Source organism: Panthera pardus, unplaced genomic scaffold (genome assembly GCF_024362965.1).
Source record: "Panthera pardus isolate Hobbes unplaced genomic scaffold, ASM2436296v1 HiC_scaffold_7, whole genome shotgun sequence".
NCBI lineage: Eukaryota > Metazoa > Chordata > Mammalia > Carnivora > Felidae > Panthera > Panthera pardus.
In genome coordinates, this window is record NW_026527002.1 from 74722180 (window position 1) to 74742706 (window position 20527).

Consider the following 20527-nt stretch of genomic DNA (forward strand, 5'->3'; position numbering starts at 1 on the left):
TTGGTGAGCCATTGCATTTGACTGCCAGGAGACAGGGTTAAATTATGTCCCCCAGAAAGAGAAGTTCAAGTCCTAATCCCCCTTATATGTGAAGATGACCTTATTTTAAAGTAAGGTCTTTGCAGATGTTAACAAGTTAAAATGAGGTTATAGTGGATATGGGTGGGCCCTAATCCAACGACTGGTGGTATCCTTAGAAGAAGAAGGGAATCTGGACACAGAGACACGCCCAAGGAGAAGGCCGTGTGATAATGGAAGCAGACAGTGATGGGTCTACAAGCTGAAGGATGCCAAGGATGGCTGGCAAGTCCCAGGAACAATGAATGGGCAAGGAAGAGCCTTCAGAGAGAGGATGGCCCTGCCCACATCTTGATTTCAGACCTCTGGCCTCCAGAGCCATCGGCAGAATAAACTTCTGTTGTTTTACGCCACCAGTTTCTGGTATTTTGTTATGGAAGCCCTAGGAAACTAATTAAAAAATGGTAATTAAGATTGAACAGAGGAGAAGGACATACTTGGGAAATAGAAACATCAGGATTCAGGGAAGATTGCAAATGGGGTGTAGGAAACATGGCGGACGCGACCACTCACACTTTCCTCAACGTTGGACACAGTGAGTGTGGATATGTGAGAACCTCCCAGAGGAAGGCAGCTGGCAGGAAGGTGCTCACACTGTGTGTAGGCCAGGCAGGAGGGACAGGCTGGAGGGTCCCCAGTCCCCGGAGAGGGAGACCACGGGGAGCAGAGCAGACTGCCTGCTGAGTGACTCTGTAGAGAGAAATACACACTCCTCTGTATTGTTTGCCGTGCGGCTCAGGAAACAGATGCGCCTCCCCACTCTCCTTCAGCGGGAGAACGGATGTGTTTTCCTTAAGGTTTGACAAATACGTGCTACTCGACCGAGTGCTGTGTCCACGGCTGTAACAGGCCTGTCGTCCCAAGGCTCTCTGCTACAGTAACCTCTATCCGTGGCCAGGTTCCGCCTTCCTTCTCCCTGAGCACGAAGGGAGAGTCCCCTCCCTCCTTGCAGGAAGGAGTCCCCTCTGCCCTGGCTCTGTCTCTCCTGCCCTACTTCATTCTCTGTGCCTAATTAACCTCTTAATTTCATGCCCTACCTCCAGTTTTGGGTTTTGAGTTTGGTTTTGGTTTTGATTTTCTTAAGCCCAAATCCACCCTCCACCTGCAGCCCAGAGGTTTCTTCTTCTATGCAAACCTGATGGCGAAGCAGCTCTCCAGAACCGCAGGAAGGGGTCCGGCCCATTTTGGCTCACACGCCCTTCTATCTCCATATCCTGGATACTCCCATCCAGCACCCCTTGCATCCGTAAGTCCCATTTTTATCCTACCGCTCAAAGTTGTTCAAGCTTCATCCTGCTGTTCTTGCTCTGTTCCTTCTGCCCAGGTTGACCTGTTCATCTATGAACTCTTATTCATCAAGTATCACCTTCTCTAGGAAGTCCACCTGATTCCCAGCCCAGTGCAGACACCGGCCGCCTTCTCCTCTGAACTCCCCCACTGTGGACGTTTCTAGCAATGTCTCAACAATCCTGTGCCATATGTGGGCCAGCTCTGTCTCTCTAGGAAGACTGCAGTCACAGAAGAAATACAACTGCATTCCTTTGATCTTTTTAGGCCCAAACCCAGCAAAATGGTACATAGTAGGCTCTCAAAAAAAAAAATGTGATGAATGAGAACCACAGAACTATTTAAATCATACTGAAAGCCCGGGCCCCACAGGAAAAGCATCTGATGTGAGCACCTGGGAGCCTCCGCTGAGGGCCAGGTGATTTACGAGATGTATGATTTATCAGTCTGCGTGTACCGGGATCACCTCTGCGTTCAGATTCACTGATGGAGAAAATGAATTCGATCCTGGATCTCTGTCCTCCCATGAGCAGCTTGCCAGGAAAAGTCGTTAATGCGGTAAATTATCTTCCCAGCTGTTAATATCGTGTTCCCATCTTGTTTCCCCTTCTTTTAGCTCAGCTGAGCATCACTCTGCTCAGTGATATTTACATGAATATCTTCATCTCGCCAGTTCCATTGTCCATCTGTTTGGCTGAAGGCAGAATTACCAGGCTGTGGCCAGGAGTAGAGGCAGGAGCCAGACTGAATGGTAACTTCTCCCCAGAGACAAAGGCAGCCCCATATCCAGTTTTCTTGCCCCTGTTTACTGCTGAAATGCAGCCTGGCAGACACAGAACAGGGGATTAGAAAGAGCATCCTTTAGGAGAATGTTAGAACATTAGGGGCATCGGTCTTCTCTAAATCAGAGGCTACCCCATGAAAGCTGAGTGGGAAACAGAAAAGAAGCATTGGCTTATCCCTCAGTCTGCAACCCACATCTAACAAACATTCATGTTTTCATTCATTTAAAAAATAGCTACCATGGGCCTATTACATGCCAGACACAGAGCATTCAAGATGCAAAAGAGTCCCTGAATTCACATCTCTTCTATTCCATTAGGTCACAAATATCTCTTGAGTACCTGCTGTATACCGAGCACTATTCTAAGTCCTAGGGGTGAAGCACTGATTAAGGCCACAGCCATACCATCGAAGTCCGAGGATGTGTTTGATCTGAAGGCTGAGTGGTGACCAGGCTGAAAGAGAGAACTTTCCAAGCAGAAAGAAGTGCTCTTGAAAAGCCTCTGGGATAGAAATGCACTTGACATGTTCAAGGCACAGAATAAAGGTAGTGTGACAAAAGTGAGCCCTGGGGGTAGGGGGAGGTGAGGTCTAAGAGTGGGCAGTGGCCATTGTATGGCTCGCAGATCCTATTCTCTTAGATTTTCTTAGGTGATGCGAAGACACTGAAGCATTTTAGAGAAATGTTGGCATTATCTGAATCATCTTTAAGGAGACCAGTTGGTTGGCCCCTGTGTGGAGAATGTGTGCAGAAGAAGCAGGCTGGAGGCAGGGAGGCCAGTTAAAAGAGGCCAGTTAGAACTATTGCTTTTGTCTGGGGCACCTGGGTGACTCAGTCAGTTGAGCGTATGAATTCAGCTCAGGTCATAATTTCCCAGTTTGTGGGTTTGAGCCCCGCATTGGGCTCTGTACTGACAGCTCAGAGCCTGGAGCCTGCTTCAGATTCTGTATCTCCCTCTCTCTCTTCCCCTCCCCTGCTCACACTGTCTCTGTCTCAAAAATAAACAAACATTAAAAATTTTTCAAAAGAGAACCATTGCTTTTGTTGACACGAAGAATGACATGGCTCGATGGGGATTGCTGCCGTGAACGTGGGAAGATGTATTTTGCAGGAAACTCAACAGGACTTGCTACCGACAGGGAATAGGTGATGTGCAAAGGAGGGAGCAAGCCCAACTCTGAGGTTTGTGGCAAGAGAAACTTTGTGGATGGCAGTGCCATTTATTAAGGAAGGAGGGGCTAGGGAGTGGGGAGCTGGAGAGGAAAATCAATAGGTCCGTTAGGGACGCATGAGGTTTGAGATGCTGATCAGACACCCAAAGGGAGATGTCAAGGTAGGATTAGGGTTCAAGGACGATGGAGAGGAGGCGGCAGCCGGGTGGGGGCACGCAGGGGAGTCAGGAACACTGCACAGATTGAAACGGAGCTCATATTGCAAAGCATCTGCTGTACGTCAGGCATTAGATTTCAAATCCCATGTGCGCCATCGCATTTCACCCACACTACGAGGGAGACGTTAGGAGATGTTACTTCCCGAGTAACACAGAACTTAAAAGCAAGTGTTGCAGTCGGCTGGCATCGATGCACCGGCTCAGAACTTTTCTGTGTGGCCTTGAGCGAGTTACTTAGCCTCTCTAGGTCTGTGTTTCCTCATCTGCAAGCTGGAAATGACAATACGACATCTATGAGAAATAAAAGAGGCAATGCATGTAAATATGCATTGTAGATATGCATACATGTAAATGCACGCATACAACACATATGCATTTAGTAAGCGATGGGCATCACAGTGATCGCTTTACGTCATGGGTTGAACTGTGTCCCATAAAAATACCTGTTCCATTCCTACCTCCCAGTCCTCATGACTTGAACTGTCTGGAAAGAGGATCTTTCCAGATGTAACCATGCTAAGATGAGGACATACGGGATAACGGTGGGTACTAATCCAATGATGGGGGCCCTTCGAAGAGGAGGAGAATTTGGACACAGGGAGACGCTTAGGGAGAAGGTCACTTGAAGACGAAGGCAGAGACCAGAGACAGGCGGTGTGCAGTCACAGTCAGAGGGGCAACCACCACTGGTAGAAACCAGCAGCAGCTGAGAGAGAGACATGGCGAAGACTCTCCCTCAGAGCTTCCAGAAGGAACCAGCCCTGCCTACACCTTGATTTCAGCCATCTGGCCTCCAGAACTGTGAGAGGGTAAATTTCTGCTGCTTTAAGCCACCCACTCTGTGGTATTTTTGTACAGAAGCTGAGATAATGGAAGCTCCACGGAGGTGGCATTGCTCTTTGAAGGTCACACGGCGAGAAGGCAGCTCCCCTGAAGTCACGGCACTGCGACATGCTCCCTTCCTCCAGCCCCTGCACAAGGTCAAGCACACTGTCAGGAGCTCAGCTTGTGAATGACTTAGACAGTCTGTGCCCAGTCCCTGAGGAGACAGAAAACCGAGGAGGGAGTGAGGCTGACGTCAAGGTGCTGGGAAAGGTCACGGGAGCCCAGAGAGAGTGGGCCATTCTGATGGGCAGGGGTCAACAACTTGACAGGGCAGGTAACGGGTGGACTGGATGTGGACTAACATGGGGAGCAGCAAGGAGCGGCCAGCATTCATGAAGGAAGAGGGCACTGTTTCCGGAGTCCGGAAGGGTGGATCCTTCAGACGAGCTGCCTGCCATCAAAGCACACACATCATCTATTTTTAATTTTCTGAAGAGCCTCCACCCTGTTTTCCAGAGGGGTTGCACCAGTTTGCACTCCCACCAGCAGTTCAAGATCCTACGACCCAGCAATTGCACTGCTACGTATTTATCCAAAGGATACAAAAATGCTGATTCGAAGGGGCACATGCACCCCAGTGTTTATAGCAGCGCTATCAACAATAGGCAAATTATGGAAAGAGCCCAAATGTCCACTAACTGACAAATGGATAAAGAAGATGTGGTACACTCACACACACACACACACACACACACACACACACACACACACACACACACTGGAATATGACTCAGCCATCAAACAGAATGAAATCTTGCCATTTGCAACAACATGGATGGAACTAGAGTGTATTATGCAAAGCAAAATAAGTCAGAGAAAGACAAACATGATTTCACTTATATGTGGAATTGGAGAAACTCAACAGATGAACACAGGCGAAGGGAAGGAAATAGAAGATAAAAACAGAGAGGGAGGCAAACCATAAGAGACTCTTAAATACAGAGAACAAACTGAAGGTTGCTGGAGGGGAGGCAGGTGGGGGGATGGGCTAAATGGGTGATGGGCATTGAGGAGGGCACCTGTTGGGATGAGCCCTGGGTGTTATGCATGAGAGATGAATCACTGGGTCCTACTCCTGAAGCCAAGACTACACTGTATGTTAACTAACTTGAATTTAACACACACACACACACACACACACACACACACACACACCCCATCTAATGGAATCCTCACAATGGTACTTTAAGGAGGGCCGTATTAGACATGAATTGACAGATGGGACAACAAAGTTTTAAAAGGCTAAGCCACTTGCCCCAGGTCAATCAGTGCCTACATACAGGAGTCATAGGTCAGCCTCAGCCCAATGAGCCTACTGGTTCTCCCTTGTTATACTGTCCCCGTCTTGGTTTTGCCCCTTGCTAGCTGCCTGACCTCAGAGAGGCACAACCTTCCAGGGACTCAGTTTTCCCATCTGCGGCCCAAGAAAGGTAACACTCACAGCCGATATTCAGCATGAATCACATCTCCCCTTTCTGGACTCCAGCCCGGTGCCCTCAAGTGGGCCTCCTCAATGCCAGCAGGGTCGCAGTGACATCAGGCCAAGAAAAGGACTTAGAATTCTCCTCAGTTCCCTCTGAACATTGACAATGAGGGGAACAAAGAGCTTCCTTGTCTTTCTGCAGCATCTTCAGGCAGATCAGAGGCAGAGAAGGCCAATTAAGGGGGGGGAGGGGGGAATATCCTGAGAGTCGGTCTACAGGTAGAAACACAAAAAAAGATGACAGAAAAATTGAGGGATGGGTGTTCCTAGGCAAAGAAGAACAGATATAGCAAACGGAGTTCATGGAACCCAGAGATTTTATCTTAATTTGATACTAGACAGCTCCCGTCTGTTTAACAAACGCACTTGGCTGCCTAAAGAGATCGTCGGGTCCACTTGAGACCCATGTCCCAAATGGGTGTAGCCAATCCCATCTAGGTCTGACAGTTTTAAAGAAGCAAAGGGCAGGTTGGCTGGACTGTGGGGGAAGGGAACAGGAGCACAGCATGGACAGTTCTGCAGAAATGAGAAAGACAGGTTTCTCAAGCACTCTCCCTAAACAGAGAAAAAAAAAAATCCTAGCAACAAAAGCAATAATGGGCAACATTTACTGATTGCTTATTATGTGCCTGGAACAATTTTAAGCATGTGTGTACCCCCATAAAGAAGGTGTTATGTTTATTTCTATTCTATACACGAGGAAACTGAGACAGAGAGATATCTGAACCCAAAATTGCATGCCTAAAACCCCTAATCCTACACAACTGCTTAGTCTAGCGCAGAGGAAGGAACAGAGATGGGAATAGGATGTAGTCAGCCCCCAGAGGATGCTCAGAGTATGGAGACTTCCCCCTCAGAGGATGAAATCCCAGCTGAGCCGTGATCAGGGGAGAAGGGAGTGAGGAGGGAAACCTAAAAATAAATTTACAGACTAATAGGAGAGACAGGCATTGACCAAGAAAGCAAAGAAATAAGTAACTTTACCACAAATGATGCCACGTTACATGAAAGTAAACCGAGATGTGGAAATGGAGAAAAAATAGGGAAGAACATCCACTTAGTTTGAATTAAGAAGAATTTTCTGAGAGGAGACATTTAAGATGAGCCCTGAATTATTGAAAAGGAGCCAGTCATGCATGGAGCAAGGGGAAGAGAATTCCAGAAGGCCTGAAGAAGGGAAAGATTTCAGGATCTAAGGGTGGTCAGTGAGGCTGGGAGGATGGAGTGACCATTGTACCTGCAGGCTGGCATGGCCTGGAGAAGAGATGGAACAAAATACTAATATTAATAGCTCTGTAATAATAACTTCCATGTACATAGTCCTGAGCATGAACCAACAGGTGCTGGTCCTCCCATTTATATGAGACAAGTGAGAACTGAGAGGTCGCAACCCACCAAAAACATAGCTAAGGGTGGAAAAGCCAAGCACAGGGCTTAGAACTCTGGAATCTCAGTCCGAGCTCTTCCCCAGTCCATGTGGTCTTGACCCACCAGAGTCACTATTTAATGACAGGAGGTCTCCTCGTGTAACCCCTGTGTTCAATATGCTGAACGCTCATTCAGGACCACGGCCCCTCCATAGAGGCTCTCGCCTCTGGAACAAGGGGACCTGGGCAAAGTTCCCGTTTTCTAACTCAGATACTTCCTGTAAACAGGGCTTACTCTCAATGTGACTTCTAATAATCAAGAAAATAAATTAGATCCCAGAATCTCTTTTACTCTTGATAATAGCTCATTCTAGGAAGTCATTAATGCCGTAAATCAAACTCACAACTGTTGACAACATGAAAGCACATTGTTTACCTTCCTTTGATTCAGCTGAGTATCAATTAGCTCAGTGATATTTACATAAATATCTCGATTTGGAGGGCAGAATTGTCCATCTGCTTCTGGAAAGATTTAATTAGGTCGGTGTTGCTAAGGAAGAAGAAATTAATCCTTTTCAACATTAACCTTTTCAATTAATATATGTTTTGCAATGTATCGGAAAACATGCCTTGTTATGTAAATTGGACAAACTGGAACATTTCAGGGTGCAAAAAATGAGGTCTTTTACAGTGAAAATACATCTCTGTTTCCAAATCTTGAAAATAAACGGATATGGATAGGGCTTATACACATACATTTCTTCCCGGTGAGGGTTTCTTTCAACTCAACCTCTTGCAAGCTTCTCTTTGATGTTGCATATGCCCTGAGTCTGTAAAGGATGCTCATGCCCACTGACTCACCTGGGTGACTCCTGCTGGGCTTTTCATCTCACCTTAGCACTTTCTTCCTCAAGGTGTGTGGCCCTCCTCAAATCCCTGAATAAGATCAGGGCCCTGGGTCATAGGCCTTCATCACCTGTGCACTTTTCCTTCAGGGCACTCCTCACTTGTAATGGCTCCTTGATGGGTATCCCACCCACGGAATGTTCATTCCATGAATATACAGATCATGGAAACCTTGTCCACTGCTGTTTGTAAGGTGCCCAGCAAAGTATCTATCGCGTGGAAGGCGCTCACTAAATATATGTGGAATGAATGCATGCACACTGATTGGGATCTCACTGCTCACCACTCCAGCTCACAGAAGCAAACATCTCTTACAGCTATGTGAATTACAAAGGCAGACATGTATCTACCCTTCCTCTTGTCCCCATCCGGACCTGAACAGGAGCCTTTGCTCCCAGATCACCCTCCATTGTGAGTCTTGTGCAGCCAGGTGAGCTCACTGAAGACTTCTGTGTTGCGAGATTCAACCCTTCCAAGGCCTCATGGTTCAAAGAAAAGGTCTCTGTAACTTCGTTCTTTGGGATGTTCCCGGTCTCTCCTCCTTTGCCTATGGTCAGGCGTTTCTCACTCCCCTATGAGCTTTCTGTAAGGGCCGAATGCTTTCACATGGCTTCCCAAAGTCTTTATTCAGTCCAAGATGGGGAGAATCATCATTATAATTACAGCCACCACTTACCAGATGCCAGCTATGCTCCAGGAATGTTCTAGATTCTTACATAAATCCCTAAACTTGCAAAAAACCCTCAGGCATCATTACCTGGGTTTCCAGATAACAGAACAAGAGAGGAGAGTGACGTCCCCCAAGTCACAAAGAAAATTGGACACAGCCTTGGTTTCTAAACTCAGATCTGTCTCAAGGACCCTCCTGATTCGCCATGAGACATACAGTCTCCAAGGTCTCTGCCGAACCAAAGCCTCAGTGCTAAGTACAGGATTAGGTCTTCAATCACAACTCTGTTAAACTAATTGACCAGGGCTGAGATGAATCAGAATCACTTATCTCAAAATGTGTTACTCTACTCATGTTATTGCTTCCATAAGAAATGAGCTCTCTGTAAATTAGCTGACAAAACTTGAACATATAAAGCAGAGATTGGCAACTTTTCCCACAAAGAGTCAGATAGCAAGTATTTCTGGCTTTGTGGGCAACAACTGAACTCTGCCACTGTAGACAGAAAGCGGCCATAAGCAATTCACAAGGAGTGGGTGTAGTGGTGTTCCAATAAAACATATTTACTAAAACAAGGAGGATGGATTTGTCTCTCAGGCTGTAGTGTTTTGGCCTCTAAGATAGACAAGAAGTACTTGATGTAAAACTTGATGTTTTCACCACTCTACATTAAATATATAATTTGATCCTTACTTCATAAGTATGAGCATTGCCTCCATTTTAAAGACAAGGATATGGAGCCTCAGAGGAAGACAGACTGAGTCCCAAGGGTGCACAGCTGTTAGCCATGTATCTGTAGTCCTAGGCCCAAGAAGATCTCTAGTTGCACAAGCTGAGTTGTTATTTTTTCCCCCAGAAAACTGAGAATACCTTTAAATTTTGTCAGAATCTCTAGTCCTTCAGGGACCATCAACTCCTCAATATTCAGAGTGACCCCCTTTCTGCTCCAAAGCCTGTCCACCCATGGTGAGGGCAGGTGATGGTAATTCACAGGAAAAAGGAGCTGTCATATAAAAGTTCCAGTGACTAATTTCCTAAGGGAGTGACAAGAAGTGACAACTCCAGACAAAAGGGGCCATAACTACCATGAGGACTTCCTGGCACATAGCAGGTGATCAATAGCTCAATACTGAATGATTTCAGTGGATAGGGAAATTTGATGTGAGAATGGCAACAGTGGTGATGGGCGGGGGGGCGGGGGTAGAGGCAGATTATTAGACACACACTGAGGCTATGGGTCAGACCAAGATTCTCTAAGTCCGGCTCTGGCCTTTTAGTAAGCTGTAAATAGCCTTGGTAAAGTTACTTACCATAGGTGAGCCTCAGTTTCCTCATCTGTAAAAACTGCTTTAATAAGCTGTTGTGAGGACTGGATGCGATAATTCACATAGGGTACACGGCTCATTTTATAACTCCAAAAATAGCGGTGATTGGGACGAATGTGCTTACCAGTGGTACTGACTACATTTATGTTTAGACCTCTTGTTGGCTTCCACACCCACCAGTTCTCAGCCTAGAAAGAACTACGCATGCCAGTTAAGGGTATGAAGTCCCATGGTACAATATACCGAGTCATTGAATATGTTGGTGTGACCACTGTTGACCACCAAACCTCTTTTCAAAGGCCTGAACTCTACCAGATTTTTTTTCTAGAAGATTGTTTGTATGAAATTATACCAACATTGGAATGACAAAAATGTAAAAGTGATGGATGGACACAACGGACACTAAACAGCAGCAAAGACAAATAAAGACAGTCTGATTTACCGGGGATTGTGACATGTGGTTTTGCCTCTTGTTTGTTTCTTATAAAGTTCCATTAAGGTACCCCCGGTGTTACTTAGGAAATAAGAAAAACAGAACAAAGAAAAATTTCAATGAACTGACATTTAAAACCCAGTGATATTTGGCAAAAAAGAAAAACGTCAAGCCCTAAACCATGTGAAATTACTTTCATCAACGGAGGCATTCATGAGATAACTATGTTAACTGATTAAAGAGTTTTGTTAATTGCATTTAAAAAAAATCTCTCATGAACTTGAGCTATTCTGCTTGTGGGCTGTTCGGCGGGCTGCTTAGCTGCTTTCCTTTCCCTGTCTCTCCAGGTTTGTTATGGATTCCTAGTCAACAGAGAACTGAAATAATTGAGCCATTCAGAGGAAATCTGACCATTTTCATGAGCTGTGTCTGCCTCAGCAGACAGACTCCCTTAGAACTCCCCAGAACAGTACAGATGGTCCGGGCACAAGGTCATCTGCTTGTTATTCCAAATAGCCAGGCAACTCACTGACCAATTACAAAGCAGGCCTTGAGCTTTCTGAGAGTTCTCTTGTTTTACAAAATGTGTTATTCCCACAAAACAGGTTTAGAGAAGTGTTATATGTCATTCCCCCTCGCCCCCTGGTAGCTTCTTGTTCCCAAAACGGCACTCTGCATGGAATCAACAGATCTGGGTTTGCCTCTAGCTCTGGCATCTGTTTGCCATGTGATCTTGGGAAAATCATCTAATTTCTCAGAATCTCAATCATGCCAATTACCCTACTTACCTCACCAACATCATGTCTATAAAATGCTTTTTACCATAAAAAAGTGTTTCCCAAAACACAAAGGGAGTACCTACAGGTTCCAGACTCTCGGCTAGAACTCAAAAAGGAAAGACACAGTACCTGCTGCCCAGAATCCAACGGAGAAAACAGGCATCCAAACAGACAGTCAAAGTAGAGGGAGCTGTGGGACCACAGCCGGTATGGGGGTGGGGATATCCTGAGGTCATAGAAGGCTTCACAAGACAGATGATGTCTCAGATGATTCCTGGAGGAGGGAGAAGGAAGTGGGGATGACAGTCTGGTCCGTGAGAAAAGTATAGAAGGATGCTGCCAGTCAAAGAGCTCAGCACATTAGGGAAATGTCCTAGAACTCATCAGGGCCAGAGCCTAAGGGAATATGGGAGAAGGAAAAAACATATAAATATAATCTGGCAGGGAAGAGTAACATATATTATTGAGAGTCTTCTGTGGATGAAAAATAATCCCTCACATCATTTGGCTCTTATCCTTGATTGGGTCATGTATGAATTTTAATATCTCCCTTTATCATTACTGCACTATAAGGTAAGTAGTATTACTATCCCCATTTTACAGGTGAGCGAACAGATGCCCAGAAAGTTGAAAACCTTCCCAAAGTCCCATAGCAAGTGGTCAACCCAGAACCCTAACTTAATTCCGTCTGATGGCATAGTTACCGCTCTGAGTAATCACTGAGGTCTCCTGCCCCAGTGGAGGGTTTTGGCATTATTACACAGGAGCTTATGTTGGACACACTGTAGGACGGACTACATGAGTCCCACTTCTTGGTATTCATAACCTTGTGTGACCACCTCTCTGTTTTAAAGTTTATTTATTTTTGAGAGAGAGAGAGAGACAGAGAGTGGGCATGAGCATGAGCGGGGGAGGGGCAGAGGGAGGGAGACGCAGAATCTGAAGCAGGCTCCAGGCTCCGAGCTGTCAGCACAGAGCCCGATGTGGGGATCGAACTCACAAACTGTGAGATCATGACCTGAGCCAAAGTCGGATGCCTCACCGACTGAGTCACCCAGGCGCCCATCCTCTTGAGCGTGGTGGCCTAACAACTTTTTTCTAACCAACAGAATACAGCAAAGGTGATGAGATGTCACTTTCGTGACTCGGATATATTTAAAATTGTGACTCTCCTCTTGCTAGAAGACTCTGTTCCTTGCTGACTTTGATGAGATAAGAGGCCATGGGGGAAAGGTCCGTCTGGTAAAGAACTGAGAACTGATTCTGGCCAAGAATCAGTAAGGAACAGAGGCCCTCGGTCAAACAACCCTGTAAGGACGGAATGCTGCCAACAATTTGAGTAAAATCAGAGTGGATCTTTCTCTAGTCCAGCTTTCAACTGAGACCCAAGCCCTGATTTAGGAGAGACCTTGAAGCAGGTGGGTCTCCAGCTAAGCTGTGCCCGGATTCCTAACCCACATAAACCATGAGATAATACACGCATGTTGATTTACGCCACTATGTTTGTGATCATTTGTTGCATAGAAATGGATACCTGATACAGAGTCTGTAAAGGGTTTAAACACAGGAATGATCAAGGACAGGTCTGCATTTTATAAGTTGCTTTTGCCAGCAGGGCACACGATGGATCAGACGACAGGGTGGAGAGATCAGCTAAGAGGTTATTTCACAGTGAGTCATGATGGTGACCCACACTGTGGTGGTGACAGAGGTAACCGAGGAAGGAAAGGTAGAGGAAGTGACAGAAGCAGTGTCAGGGGCAGATTCAGCAGCACAGTGGGTCCCACCTGATGCATGTATGGGGCAAGGAGGGAGCACTGGCTTTGCACACAAGGGTCATTCCACTGGACTCACCCAGAGCATAGACCTTGGAGCTCTCAGCAGCCATGCAATTGCGCCAGCCTGGCACAAAGCCACATGAGTCTCAGGGACCCACTGCAGCTGCCAGAGAACAGCTGAGTGTCCAGATGGGACAAGGGGATTCTCCGGGCCCTTTGGGTACCAAATTCTAGAAGTCTTACCTAAAGGGAATTGGACACTTTAGGGGGCCAGAGTAGGATTCATCCTCTTAAAATTCAGCCCCAGAGAGGTGCCCTTGGTATCAGACAGCACATCAAAATGCCTTCTGAAGGAAACAGTTCTCTCTGGAGAGAACCAGAGGTAAGTAAAAGACAGGTGTCCGAGGCCAGGATGGACAATAACCCCAGTTCCGGGAAAGACACAGCTGAGAAGATGGGCTCATGGTCTTAGCCACTCGCTGGGTGTACTGCCTCCTTACTACTGCTTCTTCCTTACTCAGACAAAACCACCACCACCACCCCCCCCCCCCCACCCCACCATCCAGAATTAACATGAGGCTGAAATGAGGTAAGAACCCTGGAAAGGAAAACAGGAAGTACATGTCAGCTGATATTAACATGGTGTGGTAACTGAACCTCAGAAAGATCAGAATGTAATCGTTGGTGGTATTTGGTTACAGCCACCCTGGCAAACGAATGCAATCACACAGCAGCCGGGATCTAAGACCCATGCAAGTGCACCTCTGCCCATCGAAGTCCACTCGGTTCTCCCGGGATCCCACATGGGCACTTGGGTGCAGAAAGGCCCTGGCACGGCTGGTGTGAACAGGTGGCTGGTCCCAGACCCTAATGGCTGTAAGCAGTGAATGTCACCCTCATAACGATTCAGCTTCCGATACGTGACGGAACAGCTGAGGTCAGGGCAGCAAACTAGAGCAGCAGTAGTCCAAGTGTGGTCGCCAGCATCCCATGGGCGCTTACTAGAAATGCAAACTCTCAGGGCGCACACCAGACTCAGAATCTCTTGGCCCAGGGCCCAGAGGTTTAGGTTGTAACAAGCTCTCTAGCTGAATCTTAAACACTCCAAAATTTTGAGGAGCTCCGGCCTGGAGGAAATGTGTCTAACTGGAGCAATGGCTTACTGCACCCCTGGCCAATGCTCTGTGTTAAAGGAAGTCAGAGAGGGACATGCGAGATGCTGTCCGTGGGGCGTCCGATGTTCCAGAAAGGAGCAACAAGTAATAATTGAGCACGTACTATATGCCAGGCACTGTGTATCTTCTGAGGATACACCAGTGAGTAAAAACAGTTGACCCTTGATCCTTTTTTTTTTAAGTGTTTTTTTGTTTATTTATTTATTTTTGAGAGAGAGAGGGAATGAACAAGCCAGGGAGGGGCAGAGAGAGAGGGAGACACAGAATCCGAAGCAGGCTCCAGGCTCCGAGCTGTCAGCACAGAGCCCGATGCGGGGCTCGAACTCACAGACGGTGACATCATGACCTGAGCCTGATTTGGACACTTAACCGACTGAGCCACACCGGTGCCCCAACCCTTGATTCTTTAGTGCTGACAGTCTTATACGTCATGCCACACAAGTGTGGAAGGGGAGGAGACAGAGAGAGACTGGCAGGGCAGATAACTTTGAGGGTCAGGAGAACTGACCGTGTTGCCTGCAGAGTGCCTGCGTGCGATCCAAGCAGAGGGTTTAGGTGGAGACAGTGCAGCTCTTTATACAAGCTATGACCACCAAGGGTGCCTACAAGGGTCACCCCTGTGTCAGGTGTGAGGGTTGTTATCCCAGGGCCACCAGTGGCTTTGCCCTCGGCCCCTTGTTCTAACGAACCATCGCCTTCAAAGCCACCCCCACCGGCCACAGGCATTTTTAGAACTCCTCAGTATTCTGCAGCAGTCTTCGGTTTGCAACACCCCAGAAGCCGACCCTGAGATGGGAATTTGGTACCGGTACCTTATTTTGGAAGACGATTCCTCAAAATATGGAAGATGGTTCCTCGAAGAGAGAAGAAGGGAAACGGCGCCCGTAGGAAAGCCGATGAAGTCAGTGCTAATGAGCGAGTCACTGCTGTGAGTGACAGGGCTCGGTCCTACAGGGGACCCTCTGGGAGACCGTGAAGGACAGCCGAGAAGCGGGCTGCCCAGAGGTGAGCAAGCACAGTGTGCACCTACCAGATGTCCTCCTTCCCTGCTTGAGGGCTGTTCCTGGGCTTTAAGCTCTGACTCTGACCTGTCCTGCACACAGACAGAGCCCCCTTCTATAGTCGCAGACTTATGATGTCATCAGTGTGGAGGGAGACTGTCTTCAGGTGACCCCCCAGGGCAGCCTACGGGACACTGTACCAGAATATCTGTTACATAAGCCACAAACACGTGGCCTCTTGTATCTGAGCTCTACAGACGCTGTCACCACCACCAAGAAAATCTATCGTGCTCTCCTTGTGAATGTCCAGTTGGGCAAGATGCAGTTCTCTCTGTCCACTTGTGCAACCATCCTTACGTCTAATGGAATAATGAAATGCCTTCCAGCGAGAGGATACAGATAATTTGATCCCTGGCAACAGCAAAGAAATGGTGTTTCTGTTCCTCTGCACGCGATCATGGCTAAACATAAGAAGACATTGGTGCCGCCTCGGAAATACCGGAAGCGGCTGATGCTCTTTGGAGGCCACTGCAAGTTGTTGGGGCTCAGGGGCCCCGTCTCCTTCATGACTGCCTCTCCAGCACCCCCGGTAGGGCCCACACCGGGCGGAACGGCGTGCTGGCTGGGATCGACTTTCGGAGCTTTAAAGGGCTTTGAGTGCGCCTCATTTCACACAAGTCTAACTCGCTTAGAAATTCTTAGAGTTTCAAATGGACATGTTGAAAATTCACGCTTTCATTCACTTTTAATGAGAATTTTCTTTTTTCAAGAAGAATCTGCGGGCTGCCTTACAAGTAATTCCACAGCCATCTGGAAGACTTGTGTTGCTACTTAGAAGTGCTAACAGAGATATAGATGGAGGCTGACTCCTGGCGAAATTGGAAACGAAGGGACGCACGCTTTAGCAACACCCACGTCCCTTCCCGGCTTCCCGTCCTTTCTCCCCGTGTCCCCAGAGCTCCAGGCACAGACGGCACGCATGCCTCCAAGTCACACAAATGTTCGAGAGATTTAAGACACTACTCTTCCCACAAACATATTTTGTTTCGCCAAGGATACCTGCAGGAAGAAATCCTCATTTCGCAAGGATGCCTCAATAATGACAATATTTCAAGCGCGGCGAGTCCAGGCAGAGAAGACTCAAGGACAAAACAATCTGTCCAAAGCTCCAGAAAGCAGAAGACATTAGCCAACCCGCATCTGCTCTTAAGAACAACGCTGGTGGCACCTGGGTGGCTCAGTTGGTTAAGCGTCCGACTCTTGATCTCAGCCCAGGTCTTGATCTCAGGGTCATGAGTTCAAGCCCTGGGCTGGGCTCCATGCTGGGCATGAAGCCTACTTAGAAATAAATAAATAAATAATTGTAAAAACTGTAAGAAAAGGGCCCCGGTTATCAACAACTCCATTCAGTGCCCACCCTCAGAGCATGTTTATAGGCATCGGGCGCTGTGCTCGGTACCGAAGAAACAACACGGGAAATCCAAGACCTTGAACAGAAGGAGCACACACATCCCAGGGGTGGATGACGCCTGTCACCCAGACATGGCAGTGTGCTGGGAAAGAAGTAATTATCTAGACACAGACCCACAGCAAATGTACTCTACGAGCACTGTGCTGTGGGAGGCCAGAGAAGGACGTCTCTAGCTCTGTTGGGATGTCTGAGGAGCCTGCTGAAATCAGAACGGGAAATAAGGAGATCAGATCAAGAGGAGAGAGAGTGCAGCCCTGTGGTTCCCATGACTGTGGATCAAACAGGCGAAAGAATAAAACTAGCAATTGCAGGCAGGTTTGAAGGACGGTGAAATGTGCCCTGTGGTTGCTACATTTGGTTAAGTCTTTCCCTCTGGGGCTCCTCCAAAAGGAAGCTTCCTGCAGCAGCTAAGAGCTGAGGTTCTGGAAGCAGGCTGCCATAGTTCAAATCCCAGCTCTGCCCCTCACCAGATATGTGACCTTGGGGAACCAAGTTTGCCTTTCTTTGCTTCTATTTTCCCATCTTTAAAATGGGATTATAAGAGACCTACCTCCAAGGCACCTGGGTGGCTCAGTTGGATAAGTGTCGACTTTGGCTCAGGTCATGATCTCATGGTTCATGAGTTTGAGCCCCACATCGGGCTCTGTGCTGACAGCTCGGAGCCTGGAGCCTGCTTCCAATTCTTTGTCTCCCTCTCTCTCCCCCCCTCCCCTGCTCATGCTCTCTCTCTCTCTCTCAAAAATAAACATTTAAAAATTAAAAAAAGAGAGAGAGAGAGAGACCTACCTCCTAAGCTTGTTATGATGATTAAGTGAGCTAATGGGTTTAAAGCACTTAAACATGATGCCTGACAAAAATGAGCACTTTGACATCATTAGGTGTCATTCCTATTATAAAGATTGCAAACTCAAAAGGCAGTGTTTTGTCGGTTTGTTTCTAGAACACAGAAAACCTGCACTCATGTATTCAGTTGTGCATTCAACAAACATTCGTCAAGGGCTGGCCAAGCGCCAAACACAGGTAGGTACGGCCCCTGCCCTCCAGAGGCTCCCTGGTAGAGCAGGAAGCTGGCGGGAAAGCCAAGCCTTGCGGGGTTGGTACCCCTGTCTGCCGAGGCGGGGGAGGCTGCGCACAAAGACGGACAGGAGCGGTGAGGCTTCAAGGAAACACTTTGATTTGGGTCTCAGTTTGGGGGCTGACCTTTAGGGCATCCAAATCCAAGTGTTTGTCCCGCTCAGTAGGACCCTGGGACAACAGAGCAGGGCAAGGACGTGTGAGCCTGGAGCGAGCACGGAGACAGGACAGGCAGGGACCACGATGCATGTCATCTGATATCTACCCAGAACACCTTGCTGCCGGTGGACCTTTCTGATCGGGTGGTGATGGTCCCAGCGCATCAGTGACACATTCCAACGGGAAGGTGCTGCTGCTAGAACTCTTAGACGAGGAGGGGTGGGAACAGAACTCACAAGGTGAGCAACTCAGGGAGAGAAGGAAAATGGAAGAGAATTCGTGCCATTCTGGAGAGTCAGGGGCTCTCTCTGACAAGGCCCCGGGAGCAGGGGACAAATCTCTGAGGGGAGATGGCTTAGGCCCCACGGTAAGCAGAGCGTGTGGACTTGCATGTTATGTTCAGTTACAAGGGTAGGTTGAGTGAAAACCTGTCATGCTCAGTGCAGCACGTTTTCACAGAACTAGCCACGCCCTCAGAGGAAGGATCCCGAAATTCCGATAAGCGATAAGACTCCATACTTTTCTGGAAGAATTTTACAATCCAGTCATGTTAGACAAACATTAGAAGTGTCCTAGGGGGGCACCCGGCTGGCTCAGTCGGTTAAGCGACCACCTTAGCTCAGGTCACGATCTCACAGTTCTGGATTTGAGCCCCTCATCGAGCTCTCTGCTGACACCACAGAGCCCACTTAGGACCCTTGGTCTCCCTCTCCCTCTGGCCCTCCCCTCCTCTTGAGCACTCTCTCTCTCTCAAAAATAAAGGAACTTTTTTTTTTTTAAAGAGGGGCGCCTGGGTGGCTCAGTTGGTTAAGCATCTGACTTCAGCTTAGGTCATGATCTCCCGGTTTGTGGGTTCGAGCCCCGCGTCCAGCTCTGTGCTAAGAGCTCAGAGCCTGGAGCCTGTTTTGGATTCTGTGTCTCCTCCTCTCTCTGCCCCTCGCTTGTTCATGCTCTGTCTCTCTCTGTCTCTCAATAATAAATAGATGTTAAAAAAATGTTTTAAATGTAAAAAAAACTAATAAAAAAGAGAGAAGTGTCCTTTGGGGGCCTGGTTGGCTCAGTTGGAGGAGCGTGTGACTCTTGATCTCAGGGCTGTGCGTTTGAGCCCTACATGGCATGGAGAAATAACTTAAATAAATAAACTTAAAAAAAAAAAAAAAAAAAAAGGGAAGTGTCCTTTCCATGACAGTGAGCTTTCTACTTTTCACTTATTCATGTCTCCAGTCATTAAATGATTATGTGTCTGTCAACTGCCTCTGGGTGACCAGACCTGTTGCAAGTGCCAGGAATGCGACGGGCCAAGGGGCTGCTCTTGGGGGGCCAAATTCTAGTAGGGAGAGAGAAACTGTAAACAAAGATCAAACAAATAAACAGGGGAATCTCATACCACAGAGAGTGCTATGTGAGCAGGGAAGGCATCTCGGAGGAGGTGCTGACATTGGAGCAGAAATCGACAGGAAGTGTCAGGATGCCCGCTCCGGGTTACCACACCATACCACCTCCCTCCTAAGTAAAAATGCCTCAACTCTCCCTTAGGCTTAGGAAGAGTGGATGAGATTACCCTTTCAGCTCCCCAGGACCCTATATTTTACAAAAAAGATGATGATGATAATGATGATGATGATGATGATGATGATAAAGAGAGAGTAATATTACCCACACCTTGAGTCAAGGCTGTGGTGCTGCCTAGGGATGTTTTACAGGTGTAAACTCGTGTAATCCTTACAACGCCCCCCTGAGGTCGATGCTGTTATCACCCCGTTGTCCAGACAAGATAAGTGAGGCACAGAGAGATATGGGCAACTTGCCCTGGGCCGCAGCACTAGCATCACCAGAGGTAGGATTTGAACCCAGGCACTCTGGATCCTAGAAGGTATGTGCCTAATCCCTGGGCAGAGAGGGAGAAGCCAGGTAAAAACAGGAGGAAGCCACAAATAAGGCGCCGGCCTCTCTGGAGTGTGTACCCTGTGGCAGTCAGGCTCCAGGCACAGAGTTAGGATTAGGCGTCTCCTCAAATAAATGTCACGAGGGAGGCACCACCAGCACAGCCATGTTACTGAGGAAGAAACTAGGGTATGGGAAGGGTCAGTGGTTGGCTCAAGGCAGAGAGTGGAGGAGAGAGAGGCAAAGAAAGAGGAAAAAGGCAACATATTTGTGTATGTTTTGTCTCCCCAAAATGAACGGAGTAGGTCCTTAAATACGTAGGTCCTTAAATCTGCCTGCTGGAGTTAAGGCCCAAAAGTATCCGCCCTGCAGAAGCCTGGCTTTTGCACGCGAAGAGTCTGAAGATGGTGCTTAGTTTGCTCCAAATAATACGCACGCTCCTCTTCCAGCTGATAAATATCCCCCGCCCCTCGAGATTCTTCAGTGATTTTAGCCCATTGGCTATTTTAAGACCCAGATCTATTATTTCCGCTTGTGTTCCTAAGAGATTCTGAACATCCAATCCTTCTATCTTGACACGTCCTCCCGCCTGATTCAC

The 20527-nt window shown here is 47.6% G+C and overlaps 1 long non-coding RNA gene across 2 annotated transcripts in view; it reads right to left on the reverse strand.

Moving 5' to 3' along the window:
- The window catches only part of LOC128775303 (uncharacterized), a 304966-nt gene that overhangs the window by 203831 nt on the left and 80608 nt on the right, over positions 1–20527 (reverse strand). For both annotated transcript variants that reach the window (XR_008419935.1, XR_008419934.1), the window contains exon 3: positions 11517–11661. This is a non-coding gene — a long non-coding RNA (uncharacterized LOC128775303). The remainder of the gene's footprint in view (positions 1–11516; positions 11662–20527) is intronic.